General features: G+C 40.2%; 1 non-coding gene across 1 annotated transcript; it reads left to right on the top strand.

Moving 5' to 3' along the window:
- The first annotated feature begins 222 nt into the window (after positions 1-222).
- LOC115506576 lies at positions 223-283 on the top strand. The gene has a single exon (XR_003966430.1). It is a non-coding gene; the product is annotated as a U7 small nuclear RNA (small nuclear RNA).
- Positions 284-9,419: the final 9,136 nt, after the last annotated feature.

Consider the following 9,419-nt stretch of genomic DNA (forward strand, 5'->3'; position numbering starts at 1 on the left):
AGTTTTATATGAGTAATACTTTTGAGAATCCATAGCTTTTATTTTCTGTCTGATCTTCTTTCCAGATATGATTCAAAAGCTTGAGACCAAAAACATGTGTGCATAGAAAACACTTTTCAGTCCTCACTCATAGTGATGTGAACAAAAGCATTCAATGTCAAAGTCTAAATATTTCTTTTAATTACTGACTTGTAGTTTGAGCCTTTGAAAAAATAAGTAGTGAAGTGTTACAGCTCTTTTAGAATTTGTCTAGCAGGTTTTCCGTTCTTACTGGAAGACTCCCGCCCCCCCCCGCCGCCATGAAAAAATAAAAAATTAAAAAAATAAACATAAAAAATAAGTAGTGAAAACAAATCTTTTCTAGATTCCAATAAATATCAGAGGACTTTTTCCACTTTTAGGTGGCAAATTATATAACCCTCATTTTATTATCTTATTCCGTGCTGCTTATTTAGAGAACTGAACAGACACAAGGTGATGGAATTAGCCACATGTGGGGTCCAATGGACACAGCCTTTTCCTAGCTGAGTATTGTTGAACGAAGTACTCATACCCTAACCGCCTCATAGGGTTCCTTGAAGAATGAGAATTGCATCTGACACAGGGTCGATTCTCCAAAACCTGGAAGCCACTACTGGTAATTCAAAGATAAGCATTTCTGCACAATCCTCTGTAGAATGGTTGTCAACTCCAGAAATGCTCGTCACAAACATTATGAAAACCTTGGATGTATAAGATTATATATACATATACAAGCTCAATTGTACACTGGGTGATTGAAAGTAATGGGATTCATTCCACCAGAAACCTGTAAAATAGCAAAGCTCAGCCAAAGAGAACTTTTTCTAAGGGATATTAATTCACTCTTCAGACAGGCTAAAGGTGGCTAATAGCCTACCAAGAGATAATAGAAAGACAAAGCAGCTACTGGTTACCTAAGAAATGAAATCAGAAGTAAATTACTCATAGAGTGCTTGTGGATGCTTTCTTTTTTAACAGGAAGAATACATTTTGTCAGCATGAGATGACCATGAGTAATATAAAGACCAAACTTTCTAATGCTGTGTAACAAATTACCGTACACTAAGTACCTTAAAATAGCACACACACCGTTTCTTAGTTTCTGTGGGTTAGGGGTCCAGCACATTACACAGTAGGAGTGGGTCCGCTGCTCAAGGCCTCAAGGCACCAGATGACTATGCCTTCCTCCGGAGGCCCAACTAGAGAAGGATCTACTTCCAAGATCCCTCAGGTTGCTGGAGAAATTATTTCCTTGTGCCTGGAGGGCCCAAATCCCATCGTCTTGTTAGCTCTTGGCCAGGGACTGCCCTTAGTTCTGAAAGGCCAATCCATGCACCCTGTCGTGCATCTGACTTCAGGAAGACCCAGTATCTTTTTTTCTTTTTCTTTCAAAAATTTTTGACGTTTATTAATTTTTGAGAGACAGAGAGAGACAGAGCTCAAGTGGGGGTGGGGCAGAGAGAGAGGGAGACAGAATCTGAAGCAGGCTCCAGGCTCTGAGCTGTCAGCGCAGAGCCTGACATGGGGCTCAAACTCACGAACCAGGAGATCATGACCTGAGCTGAAGTTAGATGCTTAACCGACTGAGCCCCCCAGGCGCCCCAACCCAGTATCTTCTAATTAGGGCAGCACTGCCTGCATAATCTCCCTTTTGACTAACGCAAAGTCTACAAAATAGTAACCTAGTCGTGAGCGTGATATCCCATCACAGTCATAGTTCTGCTCACACTCAAGGGGAAAGAATGTTATGGAGAGTACATGCCACAGGCAGCAATCTTGGGAGCAATCCTGGAATTCTCCCTATCACAGGAAGGGAAGACATAAGGAGAGCCTTCATGGGGTATGGAATGCTAGACATGGAAAAAAATCCCTTTGTTTCTTCATGCATGAATTGAAAACCCAGACATACAGGGAAAAGATACCATACCGGAAAGAACATCACATTAGACGAAGAGTAATATGTATACTTTATTGATTAGTTTAAATGGATACTTAAAGATTATATTATGTCAAGAAATTATCTTCTCTGCCACTTCCAAATGTGGATCGCTATAGTCTGAACGTTTGGGTTTCCTCGACATTCAAATGTTGAAATTGCAGCCTGCTGAGTGTTAGGAATTATGGCCTTTGGCGGGGGTGCCTCAGTAATGAAGGTAGAACCATGAGATCTCCCACGTGGGCATGCAGCCAGAAGTCTGCGACCTGGGCCCTTCCCTGCCCATGGAGGCACCCCGATCTTGGACTTCCAGCCTCCAGAACCGTGATAAATAAATTTGTGCTCTTTACAAGCTACCCACTGCTCTAGCATCCCAAATGGACTAAGACAGGCATTCTTTCTGAGTGTTTAGTCATCATCACTGAGTAATATGAGTTGATGTAATATTCCCTGTTGACCTCTGTCTTGAAAATACTGCATATTTACCTTCAGAATGATCCCTAATTTTTAAATTGGCTCCATTTAATCACGAGTAACTTTTCATAAGTGGGTTACATCAGAAACTATTCTTTGTATTTTCATTAAAAATTTTGATAACCGCATAATAGAAATTGAAATTAAATCAATGATTGTAAGACTTGCTTCCCAACGGCTATTTTTGCAAGATCAGTTACAAGCACGTGACAGCACTGTCCCGTGGATGATATTATAGCAACATTAGAGTCATGCACAAATATCTGATACTGAGTGTGATTTTATAACCTGATCTCTTCATTTCTTTTAAGCACTATGTTAACCTTAACTAAAGTGATAAAATGGCCAAATTCTTGTTCTTCTTTAAAGTATTCTATGCCTCAGAGTGAATAAACCAACCAAACCCCTGGGAGTCAGTCTGAGAAGTCGAGCGGGGTAGGGACTCCCAAATCTGACGGACCTGGGTTCCACTGACCGTTCTGTTTTTTTTTAGGTATATGACTCCCCACAAGTTTTCAATGCTTCTCTGCTTCTGTATCCTTATCAATCAGTAAGTGTTGGTAAAATCAGGGATATTAGAAGATTTACGTCACAGTCTTGTTATTCAGATAAAGCTTATAAAACATGTCAAGCATCCATCAAATGCCAACTATCACTCTTGCTATTACTAGCATCAGAAATAAAACTATGTTTTAAAGTAGGTTTGAGATTTTTTTATTTGTTATTTTTTACTTTTTTTAATATGAAATTTATTGTCAAATTGGTTTCCATACAACACCCAGTGCTCATCCCAACCGGTGCCCTCCTGGATACCCATCACCCACCCACCCCTCCCTCCCACCCCCCATAAACCCTCAGTTTGTTCTCAGTTTTTAGGAGTCTCTTATGTTTTGGCTCCCTCCCTCTCTAGTCATTTTTTTTTTCCTTTCCCTCCCCCATGGTCTCCTGTTAAGCTTCTCAGGATCCACATAGGAGTGAAAACATATGGAATCTGTCCTCTGTATGACTTTTTTAAAATAAATTGACTTCAAATCCTGTTTTTATTTTTAAAAAAAGCATTTGCCCTTTTTTGTTGTATATTATTTTACCTGATCTGATTACTGCTGTATTTCTGTCTGACATTTACCCTTTGTCTTAATCTCTTTCTACTTGTCAGGAAGTGTGCTAATTATAGTCAAGTATGGACAAATGACATATAAACACAAAACAGCATTTGCTGCTTCAGTCAGTTGTCCTGAGGATAAAAGTTTTAAATAAAACTTTTCTTCTCTTGACAAGTTGAAATCACAATAATTTCATTTTCTGTTACATCACTTGATATAACTCCCTTTCCAAAAGAAGAAAAATCTTCTTCCTGAATAATTTATGTGCCTCATTTGTTTTCTAGAAATCAATTGTCAAATTCAAGGTAGGTGCTTACATTTAATTTTAAGTAATAATAATGACAATAAATAAAATAGATCAGGACAAATAAATATATGCTTATATAACCCCACAGGGATTTAGTTCACAAATTAATATTACTGACAACAAGTCATGTGTAAAGTTAAGAATTATAATATCACACTATTTTGTTTACCTCAGTGTTTCAGAGTTTCACAAGCTTGGAGCTGAATTTTGAGCCTCCAGTGATGCAATTTTTTGTGTTTATTCATTTATCTATACTAACCTTACCCTAGACTTCATCTCAGTTCCCTATTTTTTCCATTGCAATTTATTTATGTCTTTTTACTTTTCTTATATTTTATTAATATTACTAATGGTCAGTCTAATCCCTTTGGTGAAGAAATTATTTAGATATCACCCTTCACTTATAAATAGGCAGAAATAATAACTAATACAGTATGCAGATATGTTCATGAATAAAAACAAAAACAAAACAAAACTATTTCTGTTTCACAGCACAGATAATAATTTACATTTTAAAATGACTAGAAACAAATATGAAATGAAAAGATGTTTCATTGTATAAATTAGAACTTTTGGATGCTTGAAAATACCAAAACCTAAAATAACTGTCAAAAAGGGTCTGCATTATTAATCTTCAGATGACTGGAACATTTCAGTAGTGGCCCTGATTTCAAACATATTTCAATGTCTCAAAAATCCTTGAGGTATGATTGTGTGTGTGTGTGTGTGTGTGTGTGTGTGTGTGTAAGTGTGCTTGTGTGTTTGGAGGAGAAAGTGAATATTGAAGACCCACATGCAAACAAAAATACCTTTATAGGAAAAAAGGTACTTCTTTGAATGCTATTAAATAATTCAGAAAAAAATTCCAGTCAATCTGTTACCAGAGTACTGGTCACGCTAGTGGGGTAGGAGGAATTTGGGTATGATGATTGATCAGGATGGGCAATGGGTCTGTCCTGTGGTAGAAAGGTAAGAGGACATGGAACATAGGAGGTGGAAAATGTGATGGCCCACCTGCCGTGTAGATGGCCCACCTGCTGTGTAGACTGGAGCAAGTCTGGCACCCAAAGGACACAGGAGTACTAGAGATGGCTGCCACATGTAGAACAGTGTTTATATACAGAATTTAAGATGTCCTAGAAGATGAGTTGAAGACATATTGAAGAAATAAGTGAGTAAACTATGAGGCTTGAATGAGACAATTAAATGTAAATCAGTGTGTATACACAGGAGATGCAAATACACACTTAAGGCCTTTCAGCATGTTATTTCCTATTGGTTTACTCTTAGTTTATCTTTTTCCAGCTACAGTATCCAAATCTTAACAGATAATTAATTTGTTGGATGTTGTTGGATGAAATCGATGGATGAACACATTAAAGCAAACAAGTTTCTATTTGTTTCTATCCTAATTTATTCTTTCCGATGTAAGTTTTTTCTACATTGTGATGTCTATGCTTTTACATTTTGACTGTTTTGCTCCCCCAGAGGAAGATGGCAGAGTAGGAGGACGTTGAAGTGTCCCTGTCCAACATTTATGACTAGATACTACCCACATCCAAGTCAATAAACCGAAGAACGTTCTGAAAACTAGCAGAACCAACCCCACCACTAATTATAGGGAAGAAGCTGCATCTGAAAGGTGAGGAAGGTCTGAAAGGCGGAGGGAGGCTGCCTGCAGGAAGAAGGGAGCTGTGTGCACAGAAAGGACCCGCGCGCCAGGAAGCTCAGGCTGGGAACACCAATCCCCATAACACTTGGCTTTAAAACTAGGAGAGGCTGAAGTCTGTGAATTTGTGAAACCAAGAGGCACTTGGAGCCTGGAGCTTTAAAAGCCAGCTGACTCAGCACTGGGTGCGCCTGGAGGGTGAGTGGTAGCAGGGTGTCTGCCCTTAAAGAGATAGCAGCCTGCACACAGAGGCAACGTAAAAACAGCTTACACAGACAGGAGAAAAATCTGTTTATACTGATTTCAGAGGATGTTGGGGGACTTCTCTGGAAATGAGGGAGCTGTCAGATACCCCTTTCCTCCCCCAACTGCCAGCATAAACACGGAGCCACCTGTGAGAAGCAGCCCTGCACAGATGACTTGCTACCTAATGAGCTAGCAAAGGGTTATGTGCCACGTGCATGAATTTTTCCGAGGACTTGCCACGCCAAGCCTTAGCCCTGGGCTCAGGGCAAATTTGTTAAAGCCACATGTGTGCCCCCCACCACCATTTCATGTTGAGACTAGCCACACACCCCCAGGCTCTGTAGCAAGCCATGCTCCTAGGGGCCCTGGTGCTCCAGACCCAACCATGCCCCCCCTGCCAGGGTCACACACTGTGCCCAGCCTTGCACCCCCGGCCAACCCCAGTGCACAGGAACCAGGCACCATCACGCTTCGGGGGATCTGGTAGAGGACTAGTGGCCCAGTTAGCAAATTTTGCTAACACTGCTATTCTGCCCCCACGTTCCCTGGCAGACATGCCCCTTAGAGCCGGCCTGCCAGAAAGGAAGCACAGGCCACAACAGACAGAATCACTGCAGATGAAAAGAAAAGTGACTCAGACACAACAGCAGGGCATCAGCAACACACACAGGATGCTCTCCTGAGGTGCTAGGCTCTGGTGAACAGGGATCACTGCACTCCAGGGCACCCAGGACCTCTTCTTCATAAACTCACCAGAACTTTCAAAAGCAGAAGATATAGCTGACTTTTTTTAACACAGAAAAACAGACAACAGAGAGGCAGACAAAATGAGGAGACAGAGAAATTTATCCCAAATGAAATAATAGGGCAAAGCTATGGCCAGAGATCTAAGCAAAACAGATAAAAGGAACATTCCAGGTAGAGAATTAAAAGCAATGATCATCAGGATACTCATTGGACACGAGAAAACATGAGTGAGACCTGGAATAACATAGCAGAGATAAAGGGCTCAACTAGTAAAGTGAGAAACACACTTGACAGAATGAACAGCAGGAGGGAAGAATCAGAGGAATGAATTAGTGAGGTGGAAGACAGAGGAATGGAAAGTAATCAAGCTGAAGGAAAGAAAGAAAGAAAAATTTGCAAAACAAGAATAGACTGAGGGAACTCAGTGATGCCATCAAAGGTAACAACGTTTGTGCTATAGGAGTCCCGAAGAAGAGAGAGAAACAGGGAAAGAAAATTTATTTGAAGAAATAACAGCTGAAAACTTTCCTAATCAGGGGAATGAGACAGATACCCAGATCCAGGAGGCACAAAGAACTCAAATCTAAATTAAAAAAAGAAAAAATAAAGTAGACCACACTAAGACATATTGTAATTAAGTTGGCAAAATAGAGTGATAAAGAAAAAAAAATTAAGCAGCAAAAAAAAGTCTATAATTTTATAAGTTTTTTTATATAGTTTGGATACTAACCTTTATCAGATTTGTCGTTTGCAAATACCTTCTCCCATTTCAAAGGTTGCCTTTGTTACACTGATTGTATCCTTCACTGTGCAGAAGCTTTTGATTTTGATGTAGTCCCAATAGTTTATCTTAATGAATCATTATCACAATACTTACCACGTTGTAATGTAATGAATTTCCAACTTGTATGTCTCCTCACTAGGCTTCAAAGCATTTAAAGGAAGGGGCCATGTTCTTATTAATTTTGGATCCCTGATCTTAACAATTCTGTGCTGCTGGAGAGCATGCACCTGGATGTAGTGTTGCTCATGTGCTCTAAACTCTCAGGTCCCCTAGTTGAGTCTCTGTGCTCGTCATTGTCATCTGATCTCAGCCTTGGAGCTTGCAAGGATCTGTAGGGTATAACTTCTTAAGTACAGTCGGTAAATATTTGAATTAAAACTCGCAATATGGGGGGGGGGCTGGGTGGCTCAGTCGGTTGAGCATCTGACTTCAGCTCAGGTCACGATCTCACATTTTGTGGGTTTGAGCCCCGCATCAGGTTCTGTGCTGACAGCTTGCTCAGAGCCTACAGGAGGCTTCAGATTCTGTCTCCTTCTCGCTCTCTGCCCCTCCCCCACTCACGCTCTGTCTCTGTCTCTCAAAAATAAATAAATGTTAAAAAAATTTTTAAAAACTCGCATTATGGAAAGAAAAACCATCAAAACTTCAAAAAACGTTACTGTATAACATGAACAATTTACTTGTTTACTTAAGCCTCATCCTCAAATAATCAATTAATTTGTATTGTAGCATTCCTTAAATTGATTCTTTTTGGAATCTGAGGTAAATAGTAGGCACTGAATACATGATATTAAATAAATTTTACGGATTGAATAAATACTAACTGATTAGGAAAATCTTAGCAAATCTAGACTAAAAATGTTCTGATACTGAAAGCCTGCAAATAAATGACCACAATCTATGCTTAACTGTTTAAAAACTTCTGATGTTTTCTTTGCCATAAACAATTATACCCACAGGGATCTTATTACCAACATAGCAATAGGTACATTATCTACATCTCCCTTTAAGGAGATATAGATGTTTTAAACCTGTTTCACAAATGACAGTCCTTGACATCAAAATAAAAGCCATATGTGTGGAAGCTTGCATTATTAGCAAGGCTGTGCTGAAGAGGAAGGAGGTACAAAGAGCAGAGCCTTCAAATCACCATTCCTGTTTTCAAAGGAGGCAATCGTGCTATTTTACTAAGAGGAGAAACTGCATGAGAATCTCAATGGTTGTCATGTGACGTAGAAACGAAAATGTAGGGAGCTCACAGGTAGAAAGGGATTCAGTAGTCAGGGATGTTTGAAGAAAGGCTGTAGAACTGGGAATATTTTTTTTTTGTTGCATTTCCAGTTTTAAATAATTTTCGACCTACAGTAATGTTGGGAAACAGTACAGAACAACTCTGTTAGCTTTTCACACAAATAAGCCAAGACACCTAACATTGATAGGACACTGTCATCTAAAGTCCAGACTTAATTTTGGTTTCTCCTTTCCTTCTACCAATGTGCTCTTCTGTTCAGGGTCCCACATCGCCTGTAGTTTTCCTGTCCCCTAGTGTCTCCCACTCTGGGACCCTGGGCTGTATTAACTTTCTATTGCTGCTGTTAGAAACTACAACAAACTTAACACCTTCAAACAACACAGACTTGTTGTTTTACCCTCGTGCAGATTCGTTGTCTCCACTGATTCTTCTACTGTAGGTTTCACGTGGCAGAAATCAAGGTATTAGTGTGGCTCAGCTCTCACTGAGAGGTTCTAGGAAGAATGCACCTCTGAGTTCATTCACGTTGTCAAAATCCAGCTCCTTGTGGATTGTAGGACGAAGGCCCCTGTTTGCTGTCTTTCTGCCTGGGGCCATTCTCAGTTCCAAGAGGACCCTTTCTGGTCCTTGCACACGGCCCTGCAGCTCAGGGACCTCAACAGTACATCAAGTCCTTGCACAAGACGTTTCTGTCGCCCCCTCCTGTGGTTACATATCTCTGACACTGGACAAACTTTTGTTTTTTGAAGGATTCACACAGTTAGACTGGGCCCACCCATATAATTGAGGGCCGTCTCACCATCTTCAGGTGGGCCACCTCACAATTTTATACCTGCAAAGTTCCTTTCTCCACACAACTTAACATCTTCATAGGCTCCAG

Source organism: Lynx canadensis, chromosome F2, assembly GCF_007474595.2.
Source record: "Lynx canadensis isolate LIC74 chromosome F2, mLynCan4.pri.v2, whole genome shotgun sequence".
NCBI lineage: Eukaryota > Metazoa > Chordata > Mammalia > Carnivora > Felidae > Lynx > Lynx canadensis.